General features: G+C 38.4%; 1 protein-coding gene across 1 annotated transcript in view; it reads left to right on the top strand.

Moving 5' to 3' along the window:
• The first annotated feature begins 9,711 nt into the window (after positions 1–9,711).
• Positions 9,712–12,432, top strand: part of LOC127633008 (transcription factor SOX-13-like) — a 68,954-nt gene continuing 66,233 nt past the window's right edge. Inside the window, exon 1 of the mRNA XM_052111865.1 lies at positions 9,712–9,948. The gene's annotated coding sequence lies outside the window, so the exon portion shown is untranslated. The remainder of the gene's footprint in view (positions 9,949–12,432) is intronic.

The raw sequence follows: 12,432 nt of genomic DNA, 5'->3' as shown, positions 1-12,432 counted from the left end.
TAGGCGGTGACAGAGCTAGCTGAAAAATCTGCCCGCCTAATCTTCACAAACTGCACCCAGCTTCGGAAGATCCCTTTGTCCCTGGGGAAGGAATGGACCCTATGTCCAGTTTTGCTGGAGTTCTTGCACCCGCCACAAACACAGTAATAAACCATTTTGACTAACGTTATTTATGATCTACTCTTTATCTATCTCTAAGCTATCTGTTATGCTATGCTATCTCTCACTATCTATGCTATTCTATCTATCTATCTATCTATCTATCTATCTATCTATCTATCTATCTATCTATCTATCTATCTATCTATCTATCTATCTACTTATAAATCTGTCACTGTCACTCTTTCACTAGTTAGCTACTCCTCGTCTCACTCTCCCTCAATTGTAAGGCGGGCCGCGGGCTTTCTTCTGTCGTCCAACAGTCAGCGAGTACCTCATGTGACGTCATGGAATGCATTGTGGGAGAAATAAGAATAATCGCTAAGCTGTAGCTAAAAGCTAACATATCACCTACTTTTCCGTATTATATTTCTTTTTTGTAGTACCCTACAACATCAGATACAGTGGATAACTGTTTAAATGTTTATTACCAACTAGAAAATTGCCAAAAAAACCTGCACCATGGGCTTTAAGGTTTAATTTTAAGGCCCGTGCAGACCTCTATATTGTAGTAAATGAGGCTAGAGAATATAGTAAAAAAAGTATGTATTTTATTGAACTCGTGTCAGCCATATCAGCCACATGAAAATTGTATTACAGTTCAAACATTAATAGTAGATAAAACACTTGAATAATCATATTAAAATCATGATCACACACACAGTCGATGTCCAGGTGGCTTGATCCAATCTGGAACATAAAGTGTAATTCAGCTTTTAGGGTCGGATTATAGGTTTCTCAGACTAATCACGTAGCTCTGTACTGATGAATATTTCTGAATCGTCCAATCAGAATCGCTTTCGTATTGAATATATATGACTCTTCCCTTGCCATCCTGCATTTCGGAAATATTTGTATTGCACCACAGTGACACAGTGTTAACAGTTTTCAAGGAAACCATCCAACTATTGAATTATTTACAGTTGTCTCTGCAATGCAGTGCAGGTATGTTTCTAGGCATAGCAAACTAGGTGGCCGCCTAGGGCACCGCCAGCTGGGTTGGGCACCAAAGAGGAGGCCACCGCCACGCAATCTCGTCTAGGGTGCCAGAATGATCAGAAACGGCCCTATTGTGTACCATTCAAAAAGTATAATGTGCTCACTATTTACATAAAATTTCTTGTTGCTCTTTCTGTTACTGTACAAATAATTCAAACTTCTTACGTTTACTTATCTGTAATTTTCCACCTTTCATGGTAGATTTTTTAAGTGAGGTAGACTTTTGCAAGCACATACGCTTGCACACACACACACACACACACACACACACACACACACACACCCTGTGTTGGCAATTCAATATGAAGTGCCTAAATGTACTGAACAAAAGACCTGCAGGGGAGCAAAAGGAGATGTGGAACAAAAAACAAACGAGTAATGAAATTATAACAATACAGAGAGAGAGTGAGGGGTGCGGGTGCCACAATGGTAGGGAACAATCGTGCCTCGTCAATGGAAAAAAAAGTGTGTGCAGAGGGGGTGGGGTGGGGGGGTGGAGGGGGCTTTGGACAATAGGCCGGTGACAGCGGCACAATGGCTGCACTGTTTTCAATTAGACATTATCTCATAGACAGAGTGGCAGGTTTCATTGTACTAGGGGGCTATTTTCAGGGCCGCCTTTGTGTGCGGCACTGCCAATATTCCCTCCAGCCCCTGCCGTGAGCGGGCCCTTTATTCTTGCTGCTGTTTGTTTTTTTTTTTGCACAGTCGTGAAAGTAGAAATGTGGGTGGTTTTGGACCAGACAGCCATCTGAAAGTAGAAAGAGGGGGGGGTATAACTTGTGCCTTGTCACCTGGGTTAACCATGGCGAATTGGAAAAAGCCAGAGCTGCAATCTATTGGCAGAACTGAATGCAATACCAATTTGACATGCATTGCATGTGTGTGTGTTTGTGTGTGTGTGTGTGTGTGTGTGTGTGTGTGTGTGTGTGTGTGTGTGTGTGTGTGTGTGTGTTTTGCAGTTTGGTGAGCTTGGTGGCCATCATGGTCTTGCTCCAATCTATGCTGTTTGGATTATATCTTAAAGGAGGAGTCCACCTAAAAAGAAAATTCTTTACTTTTTATTCACCTTGATGTTGTTCCTTTCTTACATATATACTTATTTTGTAATATACTATTATTGTTTTTTTTTTGCTTTAGTGCTTCAGCCAGTGCCATTGCTGGGGGTCTTTAATAGGTACACCCGGACCGACGGTGAAAACCCAAGCCAAACCGCCACCCCCACAGCATTTAACCCCAACGACGGGACCAACGCCCCCCAGACAGATGAAGAAACTAGCCCCTTAACTTATCCAATGGTAGCAACACCCCTGGCTCCAGCATAGCTGTAGGTAATTCTGTGCTTTGCTTTCATTCAACAACGTGATATCCAAACAGGCAGATATGATCCAAGCAAGGATGATGCCCTTTGCCCATATAAAGAGAATCCTGGCACTGTTAAAATGCCTGTAAGCCAGTAAGGATCATCAGATATACTTGTTTGGAGCCTCACAACACATTTTGTTCAGGCGAGAGGTATTCTATGGAAGCCAAGTAGCACAAAAAGCTTTGAATTGGTCTAAAATAAACGAGGCCCAACTTGCCACTCAAACCTTTTGGTTGTCAAAACACCCTCTATTTTGCCATTGCTTTTACCTCAATTAGGCTGTCCAGACCCAATTCTTGCGATTTCGCAGAGCATTTGCGGTCATAAAGAAATGTTTTGCAGTGAGCTTTTCCCACAAAAAATCACAAAAGCATGCTTGTTGCTTGAGATGGACGGAAAGAAATGGGAACGGGTTGCAGCCTTTCGATATTCTCAGAAATAATGTGCTTGACCTTATCACACATGTTTTTTGGGCAGAAATCTGTCATAGATTCTGTTCTGTGTCAGCCCCTGTTACCACCCATGTGGTTTGGATGACTATCTGGCTCAGTATTATTTCCTCAGCAACTTATTTTGCAGTTTTTTTTTTTTTTTAAAAGGACACATTGGTTGTTGTGAAATGCATACATAGACAAACATGCCGTTTTGGTTGGCGCTTCAGCGTAAATAGCTGTTGCAAAGGAAAGTGATCATTTCAAGGTGGGTTATATCATTTTCCCACAATTCCACACTGCCGCCACATTAAACAGGCACAACTGGTTTGGTCGCGTAGTTGATCAGTATGTCAAAGTTCATTAATCACTTAATGGAGCACTCGGTGTGCCATATTAATAAATAAACCTTTAATTTAAAGTGTCTACATATATGTCAAAATATTTTTTAATAAATGAAGTGTGTCATTAAATAAATACAAAATCAATAAATAAATGTGTCAATAAAGAAATAAGTTCTGTATATACATATACTGTATATGTCAATGAATTAATCAACGTCCATAGGAAAATTTATTTTACATGTTATTTATTTATTCATTCATTCACACATTTCATGATTTATTTATTTACTCAAATATATATTGATATATATATATATTGATGGTTTTATTCAAATATTAGTTTTTAATATGGTACAATAAATCTTCACTATATATATGATATGTGTGTGTTTACATACTTATATACTGTTTCAATCAACATCTCATTTTGTGTTCCATTGAAGAACGGGTTTTTAACAACATGAGGATGATTCAATCATCTCAGAATTTTCATTTATGGGTGAAAAATCCTTTTAGGGCACCTAAAAAATACACTTCCCCTTAAACATTCATGCAAATTTCAACTTAAAACCTTGATGCTGATAAAAAAAGCACATGTTGTGTGTTAGCTATTCCATTAAAAAAGATTTCAGATGCTATTTTGACGCAATTTAGTGTGTGTTCTAAATGTTCCTGATGTTTGCCTTATTAAACCACTGATCTACTGTGCGAGTGAGTATTTTTTCCACCTGCAGGGAGGGACTACAAGCTAAAATCAGCATTTTACCCTGATAAGTTTAGTGTTATCATTCCTACATATTGAAAACAAGTGAAAATAACACTTAAAAAACATGTTTATATCTCGAAATATCTATATTTTGTTAATATAAGAGTACAAATGACTCACTGTGACAGCCTGCAAAAGGGAAACCAATTAAATGAATCACATTCATTAATAATGCTTTTAATGAGATGCATTTGCATGTGCTGATAAAGATCTTTAATAGGGGAGGCGGGGGTACAACAGCACAGCAACGCTCAAGCAAACAGGAAGGCAGAGCACAAGCATATCCGCTCCCAAAGTTCTTTTTAAAAGGTTTGCCAATTTTTGCAACCACAATGTGAGAGTATTCTTATTAGTCACAATGATCGCCTAATTGGCATAGTGTGTAGCACAGATAAAACAGAGTGACTCTTATGGGCCTGACAAGCAGGAAATATTTTAATGAAGACAAGGGGTCCAAAGAACCTTTGGTTGTATTCCAAAACATGGGATTAATATCTTCATTCTATGGAGACCTTTGCATTTGTAAATGCCATGGGTTCGACCATTTCTGCAGAAATGCCTGCAAGATGTAGAGTTCTTTGGTTTGAATATCTCGATGCACAAAGGCTTGTCATGATAATGGTACCCTTACTATGTTCCAACTATGCAGCCAAGGCAAGAAACTAGCTTGCATTCGCAGATGCAAGCGCTTGGCCTACTCATTGCCAAAGCGATATCCGAATGAACATGCTTAATGTGTGTTCTTGCTGTGACTGTAACAAATCTCCAGTACTCAAGGGGGCGATAGAGTTACCTTCAAAGTCTGTGTCGAATGTGTTATGTCATTATTCGAGTTAGATGCTATAAATACTGTATATTGACTTTTCCTTACTTGATCAGCAATATTCTCTTTAATCTGTTACTCCGCCATGATAGTAGTTGGCTTGAAAAAGAAAACTCACAGTTGAAGTGGACAGTTCACACTAATCTCGCTATAGCATCACTTGTTGTAATGTTAAAACTGCAACGTGTATTTTCTTTGTGTTATGAATTGTTGTCTAACAGGTTTTGGAATGCAAAAACACACAAAATCGAGATTTTGAAGCTAGAAGCATCTGTATATATATGTACTGTACTTTTGTAGAGTACGAAATGACATGTGTCACTATGAATTGTGTTCTGACATGTTCTGGAACACAACAATGCCCACAATCGAGCTCAAGTAGCTAAAGGCATTAGTGTTCTTATTCTTGTAGAGTATGTTTTGGCCTTAGCTATGGGGCTTTCACGTCATGTTGGAATTACCGTAATTAGGAGATTTCAATTTGTAATAACGTTTACGTCTTCGTAGAACTCATAATTGCAAGAAAACAAAGAATTCAATGAAAGCTCCGACTTGACAGTTGTGATGTCATGTAAAAAGAACCAAAATGGCAGCAGACTAAACAGTTAAAAGTAGTTAACGCATATTACAGTAATTTCAACAATATGTTAATGCGCCATAAAAGTTACATAAACATTAGGATGTAAAAAATTATGTTGAAGCAATACTGTTTGGATGTCTTTAAACTTTAAGGGCCTTATTCACGAAACACAAGCTGAACACATTTCTGTGCAAATTGTTCATAAAACCATTCTTAAGAAAAACTGTCAGGCTCAAATTTGAATATTTTTACGTTTGACACAGAAATTGCTTGTGTTTTATGATTCACACCCTTATTTCTTTTTTACGAAATAAGAGTGAGAGTGAGGTTAACATATTAAATATTAAAGAGAAAATACAGCTGAAACTCGAAAAATTTGAATATCGTGCAAAAGTTTATTAATTTCAGTAATTCAACTTAAAAGGTGAAACTAATATATTATATAGACTCATTACAAGCAAAGTAAGATATTTCAAGCCTTTATTTGATATAATTTTGATGATTATGGCTTACAGCTTATGAAAACCCCAAATTCAGAATCTCAGAAAATTAGAATATTACATGAAATCAATAAAAAAAAAGGATTTTAAATACAGAAATGTCGGCCCTCTGAAAAGTATAATCATGCATATGTACTCAGTACTTGGTTTGGGCCCCTTTTGCATTAATTACTGCCTCGATGCGGCGTGGCATGGATGCTATCAGCCTGTGGCACTGCTGAGGTGTTATGGAAGACCAAGATGCTTCAATAGCGGCCTTCAGCTCTTTTGCATTGTTTGGTCTCATGTCTCATCTTTCTCTTGGCAATGCCCCATAGATTCTCTATGGGGTTCAGGTCAGGCGAGTTTGCTGGCCAATCAAGCACAGTAATACCATGGTCATTGAACCAGGTTTTGGTACTTTTGGCAGTGTGGGCAGGTGCCAAGTCCTGCTGGAAAATGAAGTCAGCATCTCCATAAAGCTTGTCTGCTGAAGGAAGCATGAAGTGCTCTAAAATGTCCCGGTAGACAGCTGCGTTGACTCTGGACTTAATAAAGCACAGTGGACCAACACCAGCCGATGACATGGCTCCCCAAACCAACACAGACTGTGGAAACTTCACACTGGACTTCAAGCATCTTGGATTGTGTGCCTCTCCATTCTTCCTCCAGACTCTGGGACCTTGGTTTCCAAATGAGATGCAAAATTTGCTCTCATCAGAAAAGAGGACTTTGGACCACTGAGCAACAGACCAGTTCTTTTTTTCTTTAGCCCAGGTAAGACGTTTGACATTTGAAGCCCATGTCCAGGACCCGTCTGTGTGTGGTGGCTCTTGATGCAGTAACTCCAGCCTCAGTCCACTCCTTGTGAAGCTCCCCACACATTTGAATGGCCTTTTCCTGACAATCCTCTCCAGGCTACGGTCATCCCTGCTGCTTGTGCACCTTTTTCTTCCACACTTTTCCCTTCCACTTAACTTTCTATTAATGTGCTTTGATACAGCACTTTGAGAACATCCAACTTCTTTTGCAATTACCTTTTGAGGCTTTCCCTCCTTGTGGAGGGTGTCAATGATGGTTTTCTGCACAACTGTCAGGTCAGCAGTCTTCCCCATGATTGTGAATTCAACTGAACCAGACTGAGAGACCATTTAAAGGCTCAGGAACCCTTTGCAGGTGTTTAGCTGATTAGAGTGTGACACTTTGAGCCTACAATACTGAACCTTTTCACAATATTCTAATTTTCTGAGATTCTGAATTTGGGGTTTTCATAAGCTGTAAGCCATAATCATCAAAATTATATCAAATAAAGGTTTGAAATATCTTACTTTGCTTGTAATGAGTCTATATAATATATTAGTTTCACCTTTTAAGTTGAATTACTGAAATTAATGAACTTTTGCACGATATTCTAATTTTTCGAATTTCACCTGTATTCAGGAATGTAATGTGAATCTTTACATTTATGTTTTATGCATTTATGGACTGCAGGACAATGGTTGCCGGGTCCATGCTGAAATGTACAGTGCACAGATGAGCAATAAAGACTTATTTTTCATGAACGGTTAGAACACTGGGGCGTTATATTTCAATGCAGGTCTTTCTCAACCCTTACAAAGCCACAGTCTTTATAATCCTTTGAACAAATGAAGAAAATGGGAGCATGTATTGAAGAAAAAAGTTGCCACCTTCACCTCATCCCAGCAGGGGACACAAAGGTAGAAGACCTGAAAAGCTCAGAGCAGAACAAAGGTGCGAGCTGAGTATAAAGCCGCCAGAGTTACTTAGTGACAAGAGAGTGACACGGAAATAAAGAAAGAGAGTGGATGGGCAAGAAAGGAGAGGTGGATATAAAAGACAGAGGAAGAAAGGAAGAGATGGAGAGCGCTAAAGGAAAAACTGTGAAGAAGTGGTGGTGTTGTGGAGAGGCAGGGTACGGTTCTGTAATCCTGGAATAGTGGTAGTCAAGTATCTCCATGGAAACAAGCACAAAGGCCTGTGGTTTCCTATTGATGGCTAATTGTATTCTTCACAGCTCTTTTGTTAATTGTTGTCTGCCCAGCTCCTACTTCCTGCTGGGCCACTACACAAAGGCAGGAACAGAGGGGATTAGAAATGGCACATTGGCTTTGAGCTTTCACCCCTGCGTGGCTGTGGCTAGCTGTATGTGTGTTGGGGGGAAAGGTAGAGAGAAAAAGATGTAAAAACACAGGTCTGGAAGACTTTGAAAGACATGCTTCAACTAGATGTTTCAGATTGGCTGACGGGGCCCCCGTGCAAAACAACACGCGGGGTGAAAGGGTTCGGGGACTGTGGTTGAGCCCCTCGTTAGCGGAAAGTTTAATACAATGACGCTGCTGTTGCAAAATTCTTAATTGACGGTTCTCTCAAATTGTTGAAGTACTGGATGTCAGGTTTTAGAGTGTTTGGCAAGCGAGGATATGCCTTACTGTTCAATTGTTTTGTCATAACACATGAGCATGTTTCTTTTTTTTTTTTTTTTAAGAATGATAAAATATATGAATAAACCAGTAATTATTCAATCACTGTAATAAAACTTGTAATTGTGAGATATAAAGTTGCGATTCCAAGACAAAAAGTTGCAATTGCAGGATATAAAGTTGCGATTGAGTTTAAATCTTGTAAGTGAAAATGTATTTCTTGTAATTGTGAATTTTCTATCTTGCTGTTGTAACTTTATGTCTCACAATCACAAAACATTTTCTTGCAAGATAAAAATTTACAATTGCTAAATATAAAGTTGCAATTCCTAGAAAGCAAGTCGCAAATGTGAGTTTAAATCTTGCAACTGCAACTTTGTTCCTTGGAATTGTGTCTTTATGACTCACTATTGTGGCTTTATATATCATCACAATCGTCACAGTTTTTCTTGTAATTGCAAGAAATAAAGTCACAACTGCGAGATATAAACAATCAATATTGAGATATGAACTCACAATTCCAATAAACGAAATATCACAATAGCGAGATATACTGTAAAGTTGCAATTCCAAGAAATTAAGTTGCAATTGTGGGATATAAAGTCACAATTGTGAGTTGAAATCTTGCAATTGTGACTTTATTTGTTAGAAATGCAAGAAATAAATTTAGAATTCTGAGATGTAAAGTCAGAAATACCATTTTTATTTGTATTTTTATATTCTGTGGCGGGATCAAGGCTCCACATTCTTTTCTTTTCTTTTCAATACAGTGAAACTGAAAGGATTATGGGCTGTCAAGCTCAAAAAACCCTCCATATATGCTATATTCCAAGTCTTCTAAAGTCATACACTAGCTTTGTGTGAGGAGCGGACAGAAATTCTAATTCTAATCCTAACTTTTAGGAAAAGTATTATCAAGACAAAAAAAATAAAAAATAAAGAAATCCCACACTCTACCATATAGCTTGTAGAACACAATCAAGAATTTATTTGCAGCGTTTCGGTCACACAACCTTCATCAGGCATGCATAAAGAAACGTATAAAAGTGCCTGTAGTTGTGATTATTTTCTAAAACATAAAAAAAAAAAATCTTTAAATCATTTTTTCCCTAACTGTGTGCAATAAAGCAATGTAAACTAAAGGATAAAATAAGTCAGCCATCTTTAATGCTGAACTTCAAACAACAACAGATGAGGCATCTCCCTTTCCAAGGAGTCTCAGCATTTTTCCTTCTGCCATGGGAAACCCAGAGAAATAGACGAGCTTTCCCTTTAAGAGGGAGGTGAATGACAAGCAGCGGGACTGAGAATGTTGGAAACTGAACACCAGCAGAAAGTCATTCTGGAGCGAAGGGAGGCTGGATCAGGAGCGCATACAGTTCATCAGCTGTGCGATTAAAGTCTCAAGTTCTGCTGTATGCCATTGAGAGACAGATGCTCATTATTCATTGACATTAGGGAAAACCACATTTTGCATGCGGTGTTTCGCTTCAGTGGTGCCAAACGACGACGGAAGGAGCGAAGGAATAAAGTTTGGAGAAGCGCAGAGTTTAGGAGTTGGTAAGTGCTCAGGTGGTGCTTTGTTTGAAACTTTACGCACGGAGCTTTGGCACAATGGAAGTGTTTGTGTCTGTTTGAAGAGAGCTATATAACAGAATGGCATTATAATTGCAGAATGTTAAAAGCGGTGTATTTATCCACGGTCATTTTACATGTACACCTTGGCGTGCCTTTTACGCATCGGGAAACCCCTTGTAAGCAAAATTCCTCGGTTTTATAAACCCTAGGAGTAAAACAAACTCCATTTGAGTAATATCTTCTGCATCAAAACAATTAGTTTTTCTTCACGAGACTGTTCTGTGACGTGTGTTGTTAAGGCAGCATGTGTGCGCATATGGCTGGTAGGAAATGATGACAAGCAGCTTTCAACGCGCGCACTTATGTTGTTATTAAAATGAGTTGAAATGAATGTGCTGAGTCCTTGAAAGGCGTTGAAATATTTCACTATAATTTTAAGGAGTTTATTGTTGTCTTATTTTATTTCGGAAAAGTTCCTGGGGGATTTGACATGAACTTTGACATGCTTTTCCTATTCAAACTATTCAAATAAAAATATTTCTTACTCATGATCTGGAGGTGGGCTCACACTGGCAAATTTTCGAGGACATAATTAAATGTATTTGCATTGATGCTTTTCTTTCCTTGCTTGTTTTGACAGTTCTCGTCCAATTACGAAAGTGTGCTGAGTACTGCAAGATAAACCTGATATGACAAGGAATGTTTAATGCATAAAATTGCATGTAAAAATCACCAAGTACTTTCCAAAATGTTTTAAAAATATCAAAAACTCCCTCTAATGTAAAGACACTAATTTTAGAGCCTTTTAGACCAAATTAAAGACATCTATATCTCACTTTAAAAGTGAAAGATGGCTTAGATATTAAGATTTGCATTCATTGCAGCCATTTGTGTTTAATTTCATTGTCCTTTACTGTGTGTTTACTGAGTTTGAACACGTTTTTCAAATGTGGACACTTGCTATTCAGGCAACTGACAGGTTTGACAAATTTCTCTGTGTGAGATTAACTCTGCTGATCCCTCTGTTGAACAAAATCAGCCTTCTGGAATAACCAGAAAGCAGGGATCCTCAGGGCAAACCAACTGCTTGGCGCAATCGTGTGTATAGGTGTTCAACTTTAATAATAAGGTTGTAAAAAGTAGACATCTTATTGTCCTGTCTATGTGGTTGTCAGTGTAGGGAGTGTATATGCTTGTATCCCGCCAATAACTCCCATGAACCTGAACTGTGCACCTCTTTTTTGGCCGGGCATATCAAAGGGAAGTTGGCGAAGTGGCTGCAAGTGTTTGGCTTCATAGTGGCTTACTGTGCACAAAGCTGCCTGTCAGGAGAGACTCTCCGACCTTTTGCTTTTTCCTTATTTCTTGTGTTTATGCTCAGCCTTTTAATCTTCTTTACATCCAACTCCATTTCACCTCCATTCTTGTCCTTCTTTGTGTGTTTGGGTTCTTAAAACACCGTTCGAGAGATCAAAATCAACCTGTTTGGAGAAGGGAAACCAATGAATGATCTCTCAAGCTGTCAGTGAGTCTATACATCTTGTCTTTGCAAAGTTTTGTATGAACTTTAGTTGCTCTTTTTTAGTGGTCAATTTGGGATTGCCAATGGACGATACCAAGGATGGAACAAAATATTTAAGACCGGGAGGTAGTAAATGTTAGAGGAATGCTCTGGGTTCAATACAAGTTAAGCTCAGTCGACAGCATTTGTGGCATAATGTTGATTACCACAAAAATAAATTGACTCGTAGCAAAAATCAACATTACCTTGAGACACTTACAATGAAAGTGAATGGGGCCAATTTTGGGAGGGTTTAAAGGCAGAAATGTGAAGCTTATAATTTTATAAAAGCACTTGCATTCACTCTTCTGTTAAAAGTTGTTGAAATTGTAATTTGTACAGTCATTTTAGGGTTTGTTGACATTACTTTGTCATGGCAACAAAGTTGTAAATTTGGCTATAACTTTACACAGAAAAGGTGTTAGGAAAACCCTCAATGGGGAAATAAACACAACACTGAGAATATGGGCAGGGAAAACACACCGGGCTAACAACGTTCAACGAAAGACAAGGACTGAACCAAAACCCAGGATATAAATACACAAGGACAGGATGATTACAAATGATACACAGGTGAGCACAATGAACAAAATGGCAGTGATGATGACAGGTGGATACTGGGAAGTGTAGTTCTTTTAAACAATAGACTAGTGAGACAGTGGAGCTAAACAAGGGACAAAAGTGAAAACTACGGAAAACAAAAGGGACAAAAATGGAAACCAAAGGGGCAACGGTAAAACCAGACAAGGTAACCCTAACAAAAGGTTAGTAAGTGATTTTTTTTTCCACACTAAAATCATGTTTGTTGCAATCAGTATTATACTACAAATGCAATCAATTGAGCTTAACTTGTGTTGAACCTTGAATATTCCTTTAATGTTTAAGAATCTACAGTTGAGGGGCCT

This window comes from Xyrauchen texanus, chromosome 39 (assembly GCF_025860055.1).
Source record: "Xyrauchen texanus isolate HMW12.3.18 chromosome 39, RBS_HiC_50CHRs, whole genome shotgun sequence".
Taxonomy (NCBI): domain Eukaryota; kingdom Metazoa; phylum Chordata; class Actinopteri; order Cypriniformes; family Catostomidae; genus Xyrauchen; species Xyrauchen texanus.
Note: the sequence above shows the minus strand (reverse complement) of the source record. Positions and strands in the feature narration are given on the sequence as shown.